This window comes from Sceloporus occidentalis, unplaced genomic scaffold (assembly GCF_023333645.1).
Source record: "Sceloporus occidentalis isolate IW3139 unplaced genomic scaffold, rSceOcc1.0.p SCAF_9, whole genome shotgun sequence".
In the NCBI taxonomy this organism is placed as follows: domain Eukaryota; kingdom Metazoa; phylum Chordata; class Lepidosauria; order Squamata; family Phrynosomatidae; genus Sceloporus; species Sceloporus occidentalis.
The window spans coordinates 21,335,707-21,355,916 of NW_028316989.1; the positions used below are offsets into that span (position 1 = coordinate 21,335,707).

Here is a 20,210-nt window from a genome sequence, read left to right on the forward strand (position 1 = left end):
GGCCAGAGAGAGAGAGAGAGAGAGAGAGAGAGAGAGAGAGAGAGAGAGAGAGCCTCAGCCTTTTCTCTTCTTTGGCCTCGCCCCCATTGCCCCCTCCTTCCCTCCTCTTTCTCCTCCTTCCCTCCTTCCTCTCCTCCTCCTCTTTTCTGCCTCCACGCCCGGCTTTTGTTGCAAGGGCTCTGCTTGCTCTCTGCGAAGGACGCGAAAATGGGGGAAGGCGAAAGAAAGGAAGAAGGCAAGGAGGCTCTGGAGAGCCCTTGAAAGAAAGCAAGGAAGGAAGGAAGGAAGGAAGGGAAGAAAGGAGGAGAAGAAGAAGGCGGCGAGCTCCGAAGGGAAGGGACCCTCTGCCTCTGCAGCAGCTAAGAGGGCTGGGGGCTCCCTCCCAACGCAGGTAAGGACCCCAGGCCTCTCTGCCTTCCGCACGTGGCTAAGGCTCTCATCCGCTTTCGGACCGCTCCAGCTGCCACGCCGGGCCACACACAACCCCCTCCCAAGGAGCCAGGGCAGCTCAAGCGGGACCAAACCGGAGGAGTCAAGGCTATCTGGCTGGGCGTCCCAGGGGTGGCCCCAGGTGGGCCCCCAAGGCAAGGCAGGGCCACCCCAAGGCCAGGGCCTTCTCCGGGGGATTGCCTCCTCGGCTTCCTCTTCTCCTTCTTTATCTCCTTCTTTTTCATCTCCTTCATAATCTTCTTCATCTCCTCCATCTTCATCATCTCCTTCATCTCCTCCTTCTCCTCCTCCATCTTCATCATCTTCTTCATCCCCTCCTCCTCCTCCTTTTTCATCTCCTTCATCTTCACCTTCTTCATTTCCTCCATCTTCTTCTTCATCATCTTCTTCATCATCTCCTTCTCCTCCTCTTTTCATCTCCTTCATCTTCATCTCCTTCATCTCCTCCTCCTCCTCCTTTTTTCATCTCCTTCATCTTCACCTTCTTCATTTCCTCCATCTTCTTCTTCATCATCTTCTTCTTCATCTCCTTCTCCTCCTCTTTTCATCTCCTTCATCTTCATCTCCTTCATCTCCTCCTCCTCCTCCTCCTTCATCTCCTCCGCCTCCTCCATCATCATCATCTTCATCCTTTTCAAAGGGTTTTCTTCCAAAGATTTCTTCAGACAAGGTTTGGCATTGCCTTTCTTGGAAGCTGAGATGGTGTAACTTGCCCAGGGTCACCCAGTGGAAGCAGGGATTTGAACCCTGGTATCTTGGACTCTTCATCCAACACTCAGGCCACTGCTGGTCCCCAAGACACTAGATCCATTGAAGCAGTGGGATTTACATAAGCATTCACTTACATTTGAGCACTTAATTTGTTGTGTCTGCTTCAATTGGGGCTAGCTGTTGGATTTAGGCCAGAGACCCAGATCCAGCCTGGTCGAAAGTGTGTTCACCTTACAGTTTTATGGAACAAAATTGTGTTGACTTCTAGGCTGGTGTTAACTGGTTTCCATCATAGGCATAAAGCTTATTTCTGAATAAAGTGTGGATTAGATTTTTCAGCCTTCAGTTACTTTGGGAGAAAGTGCCATTGAAATCTGTGGGGTTTTCTTCTGTATGACTGCAGCCAGGATTGGACACAAAAATCCATTCCCTATTAATGCAATTGTTAGAAGTTTGTAAGCCAAGGCTGGATGGGGATGATGCAGTAAGTAGTGAACATCTTGCATCAACAGATTGCACTATATTACCTTTTAGGTCCGTTCCAAATATGTAATTTGATAGTTAATGTGCCCATCCCAAGGTGTATCAAAACAACCCACGTACCCACATATGTGGACTGAGTTGTGTTTCTTTCACTGTTGTTGTTGTTGTTGTTGTTGTTGTTGTTATACTTTATTTATATAGCGCTGTAGAGTTACACTGTTATGTTTTGGGTACCACAGAACTCTCTTTCATGGATTTTCCTGGGGGCCAAAATGACTTATATCTTGGAGATCTACTAAGGCTTATTAATCTCTGTTCCGCAGATCATCATGAAGTGTGATGGGGCACGATGAGCATGTCTGTTGATGTGGCTTGTGGTCTGGAGGTATACATGTGGGTGGATTCATGTTGAGCTGGATTTCTGTGAAGCTTTGAAGCAAGGAGAGTCAGAAAGCATATTCTGAATATAGATTTGCGGATGCGTAATTGCCGGTGAAAACTAATCCGGTGGCTTTTTGAGGCTGCATCTCTGGATTGTGAAAAGTGGCATCTGTCCTTATCGAGATTTTGTTTGGGTTGCGCTGAACAGTTGTGTAGGTTCCTGGAGAGCTGCCAGGCCCCAAAGATAAGGAGCATTGCTTTGAATTAAAAAGACATTGGCTCTGAAACCTGCTGTGGTGACGGCTAGGAAGTGTTTCAGTGTTGCAGGAGGAAGTTGTTCTGTGCAATGCAGGAAAGGTCTAATGATCTGGGAAAGAAAGGGGAGGTGTTCTGGAGTGTGCAAGTGCAGCCATAAAGTGCGCTCATTACCATCCTGGAAGTGCTTCATAAACTGTGTGTGACACTCGGTGCTGCAGTGAGCAGAGGCCGCAAAGCACATGCTCCTTCCCCGGTTTTACTGCTCATTGCATTCTCATTATGTACATAGAATGAAATGCCCCGAACCAGTTCAGGCTTGGAAGCTATTATTCTCTTCCTGGTCTTTGTTCTTTCAGAAGCTGGAAGTGAAAAGATCTTGGATTGCTAGTATGATCCTCAGTGGCGATCAGGACGTTTGGTTAATGAATCACGGAGCATTTCTGAACAGGCTTCCTTTTGATTTCTCTTTTTTGTTTCTTATTTCTTGAAGCATTTAATCCGCACACCTCTGTTTACTTTACACTGTGCCAACATTTCTTTTTTATTATTATTTTAGAATAAATGCCAACAGTCCAGCATTGCTTCCTCTGTTTTTCTCTTTTGAGGAGAGGAGGTTAAAGGTGCACTGACCTTTAGTTAATGGTTTCAAGCATTTTATGGTTTGTTATGTGTCTCTGATCCTATGAGAATATATCTGATGATGGTCATGAAGATAGTTACTGATACAGTTATAATCTGTGAGAAGCATTTTAAAAAATAGGTTTCAGTTCAATTGGTACCGCTTAAACTATTAATTCATTTCTCTAGTTTTTGGTCAGCGATTAAATGTATCAGTTCCTTTAGGGATATTTCTGTTCCTTCTTTTTGTTTCCAGCCTCGATCCAATCCAGGGAGAGGCGGGATACAAATAAATATTTTTATTTATTTATTTTATTATTTAAAGGTCTGTGCTAAACAGAACTGGGATTCCTTTTGATATGATCTACTTGAATCAGGCAGCTTTACTTTGCCTAAGTCATAATGGGATAGTCAAGGATTATGCATTATGAGAAACATGAAGGTGGCCTTCCACATTTGCCTTACAAATTCCTTTGGCGGTGATAGATTATGTGGGTTGTGCATCAAAACATTTGTGTGCAGAATGATGGGGAAGGCTGCATTAAAATATCTTATTAAGAGCAAGCAACTTTCATTAGTTAGTTAATTTTGCATCAGTTGGAGAATCAGTGTCATGTAGTGGTCTGAGCATTGGACTATGACTCTGGAAACCAGGGTTCAAATCTCTCCCTAATTGTGGAAACCCACTGGGTTGCCTTGGCCAAGAAAGCCTTAGAGAAAGGCAATCCCCCACCCCTTTGAACAAATATTGCCAAGAAAACCCCATGATTTTGTGTCACCATAAGTTGCAAATGACCTAAAGGCCTACAGCAACAAAGCCTGTCCTGTCTGAGAAACACTTTGAACTTGATTAAACTTGTTACTCTCCCTGTAGTCACCTACTGCTTTTGCTTGGGATTGACATGAACGGCCCACAAATGCTGTTGCAAAGCATATTCAGGTTTTTGTTTAGTCTTGATTTTTGTAACGAACTACACTCATCCTTCCACATTTGCGGCTTTGACTTTTGTGGATTTGATTATTCACGGATTTTATGAATATGTTCTCTCTATGAATATCTAGGTCCTTCAGCACAACTTTATGGTCAACTTTAACCAAAGGTTGCACTGAAGGACCTAGAGATTGCTAGAGAGAGCATTCCACTAGGCATTTGTAGCGCCTCCAGCGCAATTCTATGTCTGGCAGATGTTGACCACCGAGTTGCACTGGAAGACCTAGAGGTGTAAAAACTTGGACCCGTTACAGACGGGCTTGAAAATACGGACTGGGTCCATATTAGGGTTAGAAAGGGGCATCACTTCCTGACGCCCCTAACCCTAATACGGACCCAGTCCATACAAAATGGCGGTGGCCGTTCCACACGGCCGCTGCCATTACGACATCACGACCACGCCACCTCCAAACAAGGCGGCACGGACGTGACGTCTTTGCGCCGCAGGAGGGCGCCTAGAGCGCCATTTCTGCGGTGCAAGAAGGAGCTCCGAAACGGAGCTCCTTCTGGAGTTTGCGTCGCTGGGTGCAGCCTTTACATGGCTGTGCCCAGCGACACAGAGGAGAAAGGGGCCAAGCGGCCCCTTTCTCCTCCTCCCCGCCATCGCCGGGTGTCCTTGGGGCTTGAAGCCCCAAGGACACTCTTTTCCAGGCTGCGGGGAAGCGGCCTTTTCCCGCTTCCCCGTGGCCTGCAAAGCGGCGGATCGGGGCCTCGGAGGCTGCCGGTCTGGCAGCTGAGGCTCTGATACATCAGGGAAAAGGGCGGGTGCAGGCCGCCCCAAACGGGCGGTCTGTAACCCACCATAGTGTTTTTGTTATTTGCAGTTTTTCCACATTCATGGGGGGTCCTGTGCCCCTAACCCCAGTGAATGTGGTGGGACAAGTGTAGCTGGTATTCAAGGATATTTTAGAAACATGTTTGAAACACTAGTATACTGCATGAAGCACAAGTACATGACAATACCCTTTGGGATCAAAACTTACCAATTTGTGCCTTACTTCCTGCACCATTCTCATTTACTTTATAGGAATATCCTAAATATGCTTATTCAGAAGTAAATCAACAGGTATTTTTAGGATTGCTGATAATCCTAAATATGGTCGGAAATGCAGGACGCCCCATCCTGTAGATTTTATTTGCTCTGAATTGTAGCGCTGCTTAAAATAGAAATGATATGCAAAAATGTTCACTTTTGTTATCACATGGTGTATATGCATAAATCCATCTTTACAGTAGGAGTCAAATCTACTTAAGTTACATATGTGTGTAGCTACTCCTACGATTCAAATACTGCTCATCAGTTAAACTCTGTCCCCCCCCCCCCCCCATAAGGATATATAGCTAGAAAAGAATCAGATACACGCACATTTCTGAGGAAGCAGAACAAGGCTGCATCTCCATTGCAGATGTAATCTGGTTTGACACCACTTTAACTGCCATGGCTCAGTGCTGTGGAATTCTGGGAATTGTAGTTTGGTGGGGCACCAGAGGTTTGCTGTGCCAGCCTTGCTTTTGGAATATAAATTTTCTTTTGAATGTTCCATACTAGAGATGCCAGACTGAAACTCCCATCAGCCTTAACTAGCAATAGCCCTTTGGGAGTTGTGCTCCAACAGCATTGTGAATGTTACAAGTTGTCCACTCCGCTACAGTATGTTTATGTTGGCATCCCCCAGAAAATACTGATGCTGCATAAAATATAGCTACAGTCCTCTGCAGCAGAACAGAAAAGACCAGAACAGTTCCAGAAACAAAAGTCAATGTTACAGTGCTAGCATGTTCTCAACATCCCTGGCAACACTGTTGCCATGGACCAATCATCAACATTTACACCAGGGACACCCCCACGTTAACCATCAGTCAAAATGTGATAATGCCTTGAGAATATTATGGCGTTACCCACCTAGTTCATACTCAGTTCCCCATATGGTCCCCAGATATGTCAAAAGGAACCCACAGCAGCTGTTTTGTTAGACATCCACAGCCTTTTTGGGTAGGCAGGCAGGCAAGCAGAAATTGCTACCTGCAAGCAAAAGCTCAGGACCAAACCACATATTAACACATTCCCCTCAGGGCTAAACCACATATTATACTAGTGACACTTTTTAAAAGTGTTTGGAGAAAACAGCTGCTAGGCCCTAAACAAGTATGTGATCCTTGTTTGGATGAGGCCACTATATTTGTTTCCTGCTTTTCCTTCGTAACTGCTATTTGGCCTGAAGATTCAGGTTGCAGTAAATACCAGCTCTGGGGTTGATAGCAGAAACACAATGGAGTTCAGTGAGCAGAAAACCTGGGATTTGTCAATCTCAGCTACTAGTTCACCACACCAGCAGAGCCCAGCTGCGGTGGGATGAGAGTGAGGTGTCAGTATCATTGTATTGTTGGTGTTATAGCGACAAGAGTACAACAAACATAGAAAACATAAATTGAATTTATTTACACCGATCATGCTTAACGTTCAGACTTTGCACCTTTCAGCTGTGATCTATAAGGTTTTGTATTTTGTATTGGGGTAGAATTCAGAGGTCTGATTAGGCCTGATCCCATTGTCTAGACAGCAAACGTGGTGCCATCTCCCATACCTTTGCTGAAAAACACAGGGAAGGAGATAGATCCTCTTTGGAACCAGCAATGCTGTTTCATAGAATCATAGGTGTTTATCACACTATACTCTTATAGTGCTACTATTCCACTTTCACTGCTCTAGCTGCCTCCTGTTGCATTCTGGGATTGGCAGTTTTAAAGAGGGGTATTTAGAATTCTCAGGCAGAGAACTTCTCTGCCTGAGAGGCAGCTAGAGCAGTGAAAGTGGAATAGTAGCACTATAAGAGTATAGTGTGATAAACACCATAGAATCATAGGCCTGTTACAGCCAGCCAAAATAAAGCTGCTTCGAGTCACAGTGGAGGTATGGTGTTTCAATGATGCATGCCCTAAGGACTGGAGCATGGCTTTGGTGTGGCTTCTGGACTCTTAGGGCGCATGCATCATTGAAACACCATACCTCCACTGTGACTCGAAGCAGCTATATTTTGGCTGTCTGTAACAGGCCATAGAGTTGGAAGAGACCCCTGCCATGCAGGAACTCTCAATCAAAATATCCCTGACAGATGGCCATCCAGCCTCTGTTTAAAGATCTCCAAAGGAGGAGACTCCACTACACACCGAGGGAGTTTGTTCCACTGTCAAACATCCCTTACTGTCAGGTGGAATCTCTTTTCCTGGAGCTTGCATCCATTGTTCCGGGTCCTGTTCTCTGAAGCAGCAGACAACAAGCTTGCTCCCTCCTCAATATGACATCCCATAAAGTATTTAAACAGGGCTATCATATCAACTCTTAACCTTCTCACTAGCCAAGCAGTGAGAAACTGGCCATAAGACTCGAGCCATTGCTGTTGCTTTATGCTGATGGCAGAACAGGACACCAGTGCGATCAAAGAGAAGGGATAGAGTGACCCTTCTTTGTTGATTTGATGGTGAGGCATCCCATTCTGACCTCAACAGAAGCAATGGCGAGGCTCTCCAAATGGTCTTATGACCATTGAGGTACTTGGCTAGTGAGGCTGCAGCAGTGACACTGAAGGGGGCAGGCTAGTGGAGCTGATGCGGTGACAAAATGACCGATTCATGGGCACAGTGATGCAATACCACACCAGATTTGGCTTGGTGCATGTGGTCACCATTGTGGTTGGTCTGGAGCCAGTCTGGAGCATAGTGCTCTGGTCTGGCTTTGGATTAAGTGGCTTCTGACAAATACGTGACTTGGAGAGTAGCCTTGTGTGCCCTAGCAGCCAAAGAAATTAGGAAGAAATACACAACAGAGTTAGTCATAAGTTGTAAAGATGATGACGAAATTTGAGAAACTTAACTGGGTATAACAATTATTTTAAATTTTAAATCTATAAAGTTTTGTATTTTTAATATAAATATGATATGTTTGAACTTTGTATGCATTTGTTGTATGTATTGTCGCTTTATGCAAAGTCCATTGGCCATAAGCAATAAACTTGACTTGGAAGTGGCTTCTATAGATGTGCCCCCCCAGTTTTGTTTTTTTAGTATTAAAAATTAGTTTGTCTTCAAGTCGCCATGTGCAAATTCCCACAAATAAGTTTTATATCTGCTCCTTCTAGAGATGAGTGGCTTTTGGGGGGACCCCTCCAATTGCTCATGGCTCTTTATGGTAAGTGACAGTGTATTTGCTCTTCTATTTGTCTCACTTGATTTCTACTATTGAAACCAACGTCACGTAACATCATAAGAGTCTGTGTTTTTCCCCCCAGAATTTCCACTGAAATGCTAGATTTAACTTTTTTTATATAGTTATTAATGCTCACTAACAAAACGTGACATGTTACTTTTATTGACGCAGCCTAAAATCGCACTGGCCTTTTTAGCTGCCCCATCGCACTGTTGACACAAGTTGAACATGAGTCAACAGTGCGATGCGGCAGTTAAAAAGGCCAATGCGATTTTAGGCTGCATCAATAGAAGTATAGTGTCTAGATCAAGGGACGTAACTCTATGATTGTATGAATATTGCTATAAAAGCCTGTAATTCCAGGTAACAAATATGGCAACGCTAGATTTCTGTATTTCTTTTTCAGTACAAGCAGTTTAGTATTGTTGTTCCTGGATTGTAAACCTGCATATCCTCATTCTGAAGAAGTTTCTGTATTTCTCACTACTAAAAGTATGTTACATTAACCCTCCTGTTGGATTTTGAGGGCAATTTTTCAATATAGTTACTTTGGTTGATACTCCGAAACTCTGTTGAGATGTTTGCTGTTAAACAACTAACCTACCTACCATCAACATTTACACTTTGAGGATATGACGTAGTATCTTTTGCTATAGCCTTAAAGAAGGCTGCTGTTTGGTTTACAAATAAGGTCCTCAGGACATGACTCACTGAATTTTATTGTCCTGTGCCTTGCAACACTTTCATGGGAATTCACCGGGAAGAGGATACAATGCTATCCTAAGTGTCAGAGGGGACAATATCAATTTTAAAATACAGTATAGTTTTGCAAAATGCTGGTTAGTAGGACCCACTCCTTAGTACAAGGACCCATACTAGACTTGGAGTAAAGATACATGAGGAGTTTGAAAGAGTTTTTCCATTTAAAAAAGTTTAGTACAGTGGGCCTTTGTTATCTGCTGGGGTTTGGTCCCAGGCTCCCCTGTGGATAACAAAATCCATGGATGCTCAAGTCCCATTAAACACAATGGCAACGTGAAATTGTGTCCTTTATATAAAATAGTGGCATTTGTGTGAATCTTGGTGTATTGCATGGACTACCTTTCTTTGTGTGTGTGTGCGTGTGTGTGCGCGCGTGCACATGTGTTATTATATAAATTTATCCAAAAATAATTATTAAAACTTCATGTTTAAAGAGTAAAATGTAGCGCATAAAAATTCCAATTGCTTATGGTGTTATTGACTTTTGTGTTAATGTTTTTTGTTTATTCTTATTTTTATATCTTCATATCTTTTAACCTTTCACATAGAATTTACACACAGTGTTTTACAAGTTTTGTTGCACACGTTTGTACTCGCTGTATTGTTTAGTGTATTGTAGTTCTATTTCTATTTTTACATATTTCATTTTATTTTCATATTCTTCATCTAACTTTTATATATAACTTTTGTGTAGCGTTTTATATAGAGTTCTGCTTAGTTTTGTGGTACTTTGAGACGGCCCATGCGCTAACCAATAAATATTGACAACTGCCATAGTGCATAAAAACAAGAGTGAGCAATATGAATCAAAATAGGAAACTCCTTTCTTGCAATCGAGATCCCACCTTAAGTTTCTCCATATACTTATGTAAAAAGAGATGCTTACTGTTGGCAACTTGGGAAAAATAAATGAGACAGCAGAGGTTTCTAGCTAAATGATGCCTATGCAAGCCTTGGATGTAGAACTTAATTATTGTAATGGCTGCAACTTTATTCCGTTGAGAAAAGGAGAACAAAAGGTTGTTTGTTAAGGACCATACAACGGGATACAAAGGCTCCAATGACCTTTGGATCTTAGTGGCTGTGCATCTGAAGGATGAATTGTCTAAAGAACTGGAATAACTGCCAGGAGACCGGAGATCTATGTTTCAGTCCCTTTGCATATTCCTGTTTTAATGTCCCTATTAAAAATATGTTAATAGCACAAACCTCTTCCATAGGCAGAATGAATGTCCCTTTAATCGACAATATTCTAATTAACCCTCCCCTCCAAAATAAGGACAGGAAAAAAAGTCGCTTTGAGTTGCTGAAGTGCTTGAAGGAGCTTTGATGAGGCGGAGAAATGCTTTTCTTCTTGAGAAGTTTGGGTCTGATACTTTTATGCCTTTCTAATCGGGATCGCGGCCAAGATGGAAAGTAGCAGGCATGCAAAGTGTATGCCTGCTAGGTGCATGTCAGGTCAAACCAGGTCTCCGTTTCTCCCAGCAACCTGTCAGAGAGAGCTAGTCTTTAGACTGCCTGAAGGACCATTTTCCTCCCTTTGAAGGGGAGGTCTGGCTGAGATATGGGCAGGGCCTTCTCTTTTGTAGAAGTCGAGTTGTGGAATTCTCTTAGAAGCAGTTTGCTAAAATTTAATAAAAGCAATATGAACAAGCATCGGTGAAAGACAAAGGAGATGCTTGCCTATGTATCAATGAAAAGGTTTTTAACTATCCCTGAGTGTATGGTGACAACTGATTGTCTCTTGGAAGTACAGTCAGCCCTTCTTACACACGGATTTTTTATACACGGATTCAAACATCCATGGTTTGAAAATGTTCCAAAAAAGTATAAATTTCAAATATCAGACCTTGATTTTCCATTTTTTATAAGGGACACCATTTTGCTATGTCATTATATTTAATGGGACTTGAGCATCCATGGATTTTGTTATCCATGGGGGATCTTGGAACCAAACCCCAAGGATCTACTGTATGTGGAGCAACTGATTCCCATGGATAGCCAGCCCATGGTTGTTGTATTTGGATGGTGTGCTAAAATCTCCTCTTTTTGTTGTGTTTCCCAGGGGCAGAATGGACAGGTCAAAAGGCCCATATTCTCCCCAGCCTGAGGTCACCTTTTATGGACGATGCAGGCCAATAGCCCCCTCTTGGATGGCCAGTTTGTATACCAGTTTGGGATTTCCAGACAGACCTCAGATCAAAGGGAACCCAACATGGTTTAAAAAGACCGGATGTTTGTGCCATGGAAATTCCTCCATGACAGCCAGCAGACTTTATGGCCCCATGCGCTCCTTTCCTGCCGCTGCCACAACATCCACTCTGAAGGCCCTTGTTGTAGTCTGTAACATTAAAAGGGGGCACCTGGCTATGTGGGTGAGGCCAGGTGCCCAGTTTCTGCCATTATCAGGGCCGGCTCTAGGCATTTGGCCACCCTAGGCGCAAAATATTTTGGCACCCCCTGTTGCCCCTCATGATTATTTTCACAGATGGACTGGAGGGAGGGCCCTTCTTCTTACTCTGATTAGGCCCAATGGAGCTGGCCTGTCTTTCTCTCCCTCTTGATGATGGATGGAGGGAGGGCCTTCTTTCAGGCAAGGCCTGATGGAGCTGGGTTGCCTTTCTCTCCCTGTGGATGATGGTGGATGGAGAGGAGAGTTCTTCTAAGGGCTGCATGGTCTGGTGCTTCCATGGTACAATGATGGGCAGTCATGTGAACACCCACTCATTGCTGTGCCAGGTCAGAATTGCAGGTAGGATACCATGCAGTTGGCCCATGGTATTCTGCCCATCTGCAAAGGACCAGTCAGTATCTTCCCGACTTATATTTTTCTTTCGGTTTGTGAAGTTAGTGAGCTTATTCTCAATATATTTTAATATTTTACATTATAGTGATTGTGCTCATATTGTGAGCTGCTTTGTGGGTCTGTCAACCGCATGATGGGATGAAAGATGGAAATATTTACATATCACTTGTTTGTGTGCTGACATGATGATTCCCTTAACAGCAACTTCATACAAACAAAATGTTGTTACTTCCATTCAATTGTGTAGTAAACTGTATGATTCCAGGGAATAAGGCGAGACAAAATGCAGTCTTGGGTAGGTTTCAGATGGACTCTTCTCTAGTGGCTTTTGGTGGTCCAAACAAAAAACAAAAACAAAATTGCAGTAGAAAAATAGAGAAAATTGGTACATACATATAAAGAGGTGTCTCTGATCAGTTATTACAGAGTTTTAAACAGTCAAGTGCAGTTTAATATGGCTATTAGTGAGGTGCTTTCTTTGATTTCTGCTTCAGTAGAGGATGAGAAGCCGCTTTAAGAAGACACCTGTAAATTATTGTAATTATTGGCTGTTACCAGGGAAACTTTTGTATAATGATGTTGCTGTGTTTGCAAGATGTTACTTAGCAAAATCTGAGCAGAGAATAAAGCTGATACACTGAAAAGAGTGCCATTCCTGCTATAGGTGATAGTAGTTATAGGATGATCCAGTGGGGTTAGTGGTTTGAGTGTTGTACTAGGTCTGTGTGATACCAGGGTTTCAGCACAGAAAACTGCTGGGAGACGTTGGGTAGGTCACACTTTCTCAGCCTTAGAAAAAGGGAGTGACAAGCTTCTTCTGAATAAATCTTGCCCTGAAAACCCTGTGATAGAGTTGCCTCAAGTTAGAATAGAACTGAAGGCACATATTAATGGATCTTATAGAATTATAGTGGAATATGAGTGCATGCACTTTCTCTAACTGGCTGCATGCCGTCTTGTAGAAAGTCAGCCATGCACATTGATTGAAACCTTTCAGACCATTCAATATACTTAATGTCACAGAAAGCACTAGCAATCTGTGCATATCTGGTGAAAATGTTAAGGCCAATCTGCATTGAGCTCAACAGAGGCTTGGCAGCAGAAATAAAGCAATTGGCTGTTTGATAATGTGCTGGAGAGATATGTAAATGCAAAAAAGAATGTCAAACGCATTGTGTATATTTTTTTTCTTTTTCATTAAAATCACTGCCTTGCACTACATTGCATTGCAATGACCCAAGAAATGGCAAGCCAAGGATATTATATAGAGCTCATGGGTCAGTGCTTAAAAATGTCTGTTTTGAAGATAACTTTAAATTGACTCTCTTTGCATCAATGGATTCTTGATTTGTTATTTATTTGGGATTGCATTAAAGCAGACATTTTACCAATGGCAATCAAACATTCTGAATTTGTAGTATCCATTGAAGATTTGTATTAAGATAAGAACTAGAAAGTTTCCGTAAAGGGAGATACTCTTAGCTATGGGCATGGATGAAGTACTGACAATAAAGAGCTCAAAGAAAAGTATGGGGGGGGGGGGAATCCTTTAAAAAGATGAAAACCCTGTTTGAGTTTTCATAACCCTGGATAGAGTCCATAACCCTGCATTTGAGCTTTCATTGGCACTTTCCCATCTACTTTTTGTGTGCTGCTGCTCCTCAGTACTTGAAAAACATCAGGGAGAAATATAGTAACTATTTTTTATCAAATTGCTTTCCAAACTTTCCTAAGGTATTTGCCATGTGAAAGAAGTAAATTATATCCACGTTTAATAGTCAATAATTATTTCTACAGGCCAACCAGAATATAGTAATACATATCATAGGGCATAGAGCTTTCACCATTTTGATCACTTTCCTCTGGATACACTCCAGCTTGTCAATATGCCCCTTATTATTATTGTTATTATTATTATTATTATTATTATTATTATTATTATTATTATTATTATGCTTTATTTATATAGTGCTGTAGAGTTACACAGTGCTGTACATACACACCCTTGAATTGTTGTGCCAAGAACAGGGCACAGTATTCCAGGTGAGGCCTGGCCAAAGCAGAATACAGTGATGCTATTATTTCCCTCTATCTAGACACTACACTCCTATTGATGCAGCCTAGGATCCTATTGATTTTTTTAGCTGCTGCATCACAGTGTTGACTCATGTTTAGCTTGTGGACTACTAAGGCGCCTAGATCCCTTTCCATGTACAGTTGTCAAGGCAGGTGTCACCCATCCTATATCGGTGCATTTAATTTTTTCCACCTAAGTGTAGTACCTTACCTTTCTCCCTGTTGAAATTCATTTTTTTTAATTTTAGCCCAGCTCTCTGATGTGTTAAGATCATTTTGAATTTTGAACTTGTCCCCTGGGGCGTTAGCTACGCCTTCTAATTTGGTGTCATCTGCAAATTTATTGACAGTCTTTTCCTAAATGCTAAGGAAACACAGTGGCTCAGTGGTTAAGATGTTGACTCTGTTGATTGCAAGGTTGGCAGGTCGGCAGTTGGAGACCGAAGCGCAGCGTGAGCTCCCATCACTAGTGCCAGCTTCTGCCAACCTAGCATGCAAGAATGCTAGTAGATAAATAGGTACCACTTTGGTGGGAAGCTAACAGCGTTCTGTGCAATCATGCTGGCCACATGACACAGAGCTATCTTTGACAATGCTGGCTCTTTGGCTTAGTAATGGAGATGACCACCACCCCCTACAGTTGGACACAACTTGACACCCTTGTCACAGGGGAAACCTTTACCATTACCTTTAAAGGAAACTTTTGTATGGTATTCCCGGTGAAGTTTGAAAATAAAGTTCAGCATACATGGTGCACATTGAGTTATTGCTGCGAAGGGCAGAAAATAAAATCCATATCATGGCAGGAAGCAGCCGCAAGCTCTGTATACCTCATGTCTCACTTATCTCTCAATGCGGATTTGTCTTGCCCTAGTCCATGAGAAGTTGGATTTTGCTCAGATACAGTGTTCTCAAAGGTAAACATATCACTATTAATGTTTGTTTTTATATATTGATCATCAAATCAAAGACTAACATTTACATTTCAGTGAAGCATTTCTGTATGAAAAGTAGGATTTCTGACTTGCCCAAGGTCAGGTAGTGAGTTTCATGGCTGAGCTGGGAATCAAACTCTGGTCTCTAGAATCATAGTCCAACACTCAAACCACTACAACATACTGGCTCTCTTTTATCTTTATAATAGCAGTAGCTTTGGCCACTCCATGTTAAATTATGGGGTGGCTTTTGTTCTTTTTGTACTCTTGTACTTTTAAAGGTTTTGTGCATTTTTGAAAGTTTTTTGTCATGGCTTTTGGCTAGTACAATAAATGATGATTTGCAGAAAGTAATTGACCATGTTTTGCAAAACTGACTTTACTGACAAATAGTTCTTAAAATACAGTGCTTAACTGAATAGAGAGCTAGCATAGCATAGTGGTTTGAGTGTTGAACTATGACTCTGGAGACCAGGGTTCGATTCCCTGCTCAGGCCTAAAACCTGATGGGCTGCCTTAGAAAGTTACATGCTCTCAGTCTCAGGGGAAGACAATGGCAAACTGCCTCTGAAACAATCTCACCAAGAAAACCCCATGATAGTTTCTCCTGATGGTTGTCATAAGTTGGAAATGACTTGAAGGCACACCACCACCACCACCACTACAACAACAACAACAACAATGGCTCATTTTCATCCTGAAGAGAAGTGTCCAGTGGGGTCCCACAGGGCTCTGTCCTGGGCCCTGTGCTATTCAACATCTTTATCAATGACTTGGATCACCGAATTGGGGGCATACTTATCAAATTTGCAGATGACACCAAACTAGGAGTGGGAGCTAATACCCCTGAGGACAGGATCAAAATTCAAAATGACCTGAATGAACTAGAAAGTTGGGCCACAGCTAACAAAATGAACTTCCAACAGGGAGAAATGTAAGGTACTGCACTTAGGGCAGAAAAATAAAATGCACAGATATAGGATGGGGGACACCTGGCTGAATGAGACTTTATATGTGTGAAAAGGATCTGTGAGTCCAAGCAGACCACAAGTTGAACATGAGTCAACAGTGTGATGCGGCAGCTAAAAAGGCCAATGCAATTTTAAACTGCATCAATAAAACTATAGTGTCTAGATCAAGGGAAGTAATAGTGCCACTCTATTCTGCTTTGGTCAGGTCCCACCTGGTATATTGCATCTAGTTTGGGGCACCACAATTCAAAAAAGACATTGAGAAACTGGAGTGTGTCCAAAGGAGGGCAACTAAAATGGTGAAGGGTCTGGAAACCATAAAGCCCTATGAGGAAAGACTTAGGGAGATGCTGGGTATGTTTAGCTTGGAGAAGAGAAGGTTAAGAGGTGATATGATAGTCCTGTTTAAGTATTAGAAGGGATGTCATATTCAGGAGGGAGCAAGCTTGTTTTCTGCTGCTCCAGAGAACAGGACCCGGAATAATGGAAGCAAGCTGCAGGAAAAGAGATTCCAGCTTAACATTAGGAGGAACTTCCTGAGTGTAAGGGCTGTTCGATAGTGGAACACACTCCTTCCTCAGAGATTTTGGTGGAGTCTCCTTCCTTGGAGGTCTTTAAGCAGAGGCTGAATGGCCATCTGTCGGGGATGCTTTGATTGAGAGTTCCTGCAGGGCAGAATGGGGCCCCAACTCTATGATTCTATGATTCCATAAACAACAACTGTGACTGAATAGCTAAGGTGCTAAATATAAGCCTATGAAGAATTATCTCCATCACAAAAACTTCAGGTCTTTGTATTCTGTCTTGGTAACCACTTGTGCTTGCCTAATGTTTTGAAATTGACAATAAGAACTCATTACTTAATGTAACATTTCATTATGTATTTGTATCTTAAAACAGTTAAATCAAACCTTTCTGCCCCCCCCCCCCCATTATTTAGATTCTCATAAATATTCAGGGATGTTTTTTTTTTTTGTAATAAATCTTTGAAATCATATTTATTAATGCTTAATCCATTTTAAAAAAAATCCCTCACATTCAGGCCCTGAAGAAAATGAAAGGGTTTCACCTTCTTTGATGTATGTAGTACAGGAGATCCCTTCAAAATTACTTGTAAAATTAATTGCTGCTTTAAATAACCCAAAGGTTACTTTTGAAGCAAAATGAATAGGAAATGTGACAAAAAGGGGAAATCTTCCATGGGTGTCATCTACAATTGAACAGATATGAAAAAGTTAACATTGCTTCATTCTCTCCCTATGTACCCCCAATAATTGGTACATAGGTATTTTAAAAGAGGAATTAAATGCTATAAAGCTTTTCAGAAGAAATCTTCCTTGTTCAGCTGGAAAACATGGCAGCTTTCCTTGTCATAACATTATAGAAAGGGGCAGAGAAAGAAAATTCTTTGGATCCCTTTTTATAGTGCATATAGTTTCCTTGCACCTTTGGGTGGGAACAATGTTTTTGTTGCTTTTTAGTCACATTTGCAGAATACTTTAGTTTCTTGATCAGTGTTTACTCTTTCAGTGGTTGAAGTGAATTCTGTATGTTTTGTATCCTCAGTTCTGTTCTACCGCTATCATTTAATTTCCTTGGTTCAGGGATCCTCATTTGTCAGTTAGCCTCCAACTTCATTGGATCCCTGAACCAAGGAAATGGGCCCATACACACAGGCGAAAATAAAGCTGCTTTGAGTCACTTTGGAGGCATGCTGTTTAAATGATGCATGCGTCCTAAGAGGCCAGAAGTGGTGCCAAAGGATTGGAGCGCAGCTTTGGTGCAGTTTCCGGTCTCTTAGGACGCATGGATCATTTAAATAGCATACCTCCAAAGTGACCCGAAGCAGCTTTATTTGGGCCTGTCTGTATGGGCCCGAAGTGCATTTGTCCCATAGTTGCCCCCATCTGTGTTCTTTCATTTAACTAGTATTCTACTTGTTTTATATGCTTTTAAAGTAAATAATTTTCTGATAATTTTAGTGCATCTAGGAGCCATGATGTGTTCCCAGCTGCAGTTACTCAGCGGCCAGTACAGAATTTATGGCTGTAGTTAGCTTATTGCATACCGATAAAACTATACTTGAAAACATGAAATCCTGTCTAATCTTGGAAGCTAACCAGAGTGAGACCTGGGTAGTATATAGATTCTTCAACTATGAAAGAAGACGAAGAGAAAGGGGATTGATACTCAACCAAACAAATCCCAAACACAGTTGGAAGGCAAAGAATACGGTTGAAATCCTATATCGATAGATCTGACCATAGAATCATAGAGTTGGAAGACACCCCAAGGGACATCCAGCCCAACCCCATTCTGCCATGCTGGGTAATACTTGGGGAAGGAAATAACGAGGGAATACTAGCTGCTGTGGAGTATATTTAGAGGTAAGCAATTGCAAACCACCTCTGACAGCTCTGGCAACTTGAAGGCAGTATTGGCTTATATTTAAATTTCCTTTCTAAAGCTTAAGATGGTTCATAATACAACATTTTAATATTAACAATAGTAGTGTTCCTTAGCCAAATATTTTGAAGAAAAGTGTTACAAATTTTGGCAAGAGATAGAGAATATGTCTCTTCAAATAGAACTGATAGTCCTCTCGCCATACACCACTGACTGGATTTGTAGTCTTATAGCCTTTGGAGTGCTGCACCTTCCCCACCCTGGAATAATGCAGAAATAATCTTGGGAGTATGAGAAATAACCCCCTTTCACCAGTGATGACTTATTTCATAGTCTGTCATGTTCTTAAATTCATCTTTGTAAACTCTGATAAGTAGTACAGTGGGCCCTTGGTATCCGTTAGGGTTTGGTTCCAGGACCCCCCGTGGATACAGAATCCATGGATTCTCAAGTCCCATTAAACATAATGGAAGTAAAATTACATTATGTAAAATGGCACACTCAATGTTTGCGTTTTGAATGTTATATACATTTTTGAATATGTTCAAGCCGTGGATACTAGAATCCGTGGATAAAGAATCTGTTGATACAGATGGCTGACTGTAGTGTGCATTGCACTGTGTTCTTTGCCTTGTGGCTTAGGTTGTGTAGAATGCAAAATTCTTCCCTTGTTTATTCATAGTCTTATTAATCAGATTTTAAGGTATGGAAATGTTACATTAGTGGGCTGTAAAATACTTAGGTCCAAAACACACTGCAGGAATAATCCAGTTTGAGACCACTTTAACTGTCTTGGCTCAGCTCTAGGGAATCCTGGAAACTGTAGTTTATTGTGTCACCAGACAGAGAAGGCTAAATGCCTCACAAAGCTACAGTTCCCAGAATCCCCTAGCATTGAGCCAGGGCTGTTAAACTGGTCTCAAACTGGATCATTTCTGCAGTGTGTCTTGGGCCTTAGTTCCAAAGAAGTATATTTTTTCACGCTTCAGAATGCAGACAGATTTGTGGTGCTTTTGACTACTTAGCCTGCATTCTGCTCCTGTTTTTGGTCCATTAAATATTGCTTGTGGGATTCCTTCATTCTTAGCCAAGATTCTGTCAGTTGGATACTGAATTCCAAGCAATAAGCGGAATTAAGATTGTGGATATGCGCATGTCTCTGTGTTAAAGGTGCGATGTGAGCTATTCAAAGAGAATCTAAAGACCATTTCTCCTTTCCTTCTTCAAACATAGTGCCTTAGAGTCTGGTTAAAGCTATGGCCACTTCTTTACTTCAGTTTCTGGCAAGTATTTTTGTTTTGAAGTCACTGTTTCCTTTGCAGAATTGAGGACCTGAATTCTGTAGGTGGAGACTAGATTTTTGGAAGGGTCTTATATCAATGTTTCCTTTTTGGTTGCCTTCTCTAGCAATGCATCTAAGAGAATGGACCAGTCCTTGATAAGTAAACCCCAGGAAAATCTTTGACTTGCTTTTCTTTAACCCACTCATCTCTTCCAGAAAATAGGGTAGCAATGACTAATGATTTGCAGATGTTTTGGCATACTGTATTTTGAATTAATTTGCATAAGCTTTCTTCATCCTCTGCCTTTTCAAAACTAAAACCGTGTGAATAAACGTAAATATAAAGCATGTTTAATAAAATTGTGAGCAGTATAAGGATTTTGTTCGTTGGCTTTGAAATGTAGATTGAGATCTGAGATGCTCTGGGGTTTGGGTTTTTTTCCCTGTATCTTGTTGTGTTTGTATTTAAGAAGAGGTCACCACTTGAGCGTGAGAAAACGCAGTTTATTGAATTGCAAAAGAGTGTACTTGTCTCTTTGAAATCCTTTGAGAACAGCTGTACATGCGTCTAATGCTGTTGTCAGCTGCCCCCATGTGTTTGGCAAGTACAAGCAGAACTTGATGATAACCTCAGAATATGTGCCGCCGTTCTGTGTAAAATAACGCTTAGCGCATTGGAGGATTTTCTGCTTAAAAATAATAATTGGGGCTTAACGTGAAAACAAACATTACCGGTTTCGAAATGCTGACCTGACTGGGGAAATCCAGTACGGCATTATTTTTATTGGGGATTTGTAACTGAATGTACATTGGAAGCCTGGGTTTTTAGAGCAGCAAGTGCTAAAGAGGGTGGTTAGGCTGTTTTTGGTGATGTCT

The 20,210-nt window shown here is 41.8% G+C and overlaps 1 protein-coding gene across 2 annotated transcripts in view; it reads left to right on the forward strand.

Moving 5' to 3' along the window:
* Positions 1–308: 308 nt before the first annotated feature.
* Positions 309–20,210, forward strand: part of ARHGAP32 (Rho GTPase activating protein 32) — a 253,163-nt gene continuing 233,261 nt past the window's right edge. For both annotated transcript variants that reach the window (XM_089537644.1, XM_089537645.1), the window contains exon 1: positions 309–391. The gene's annotated coding sequence lies outside the window, so the exon portion shown is untranslated. The remainder of the gene's footprint in view (positions 392–20,210) is intronic.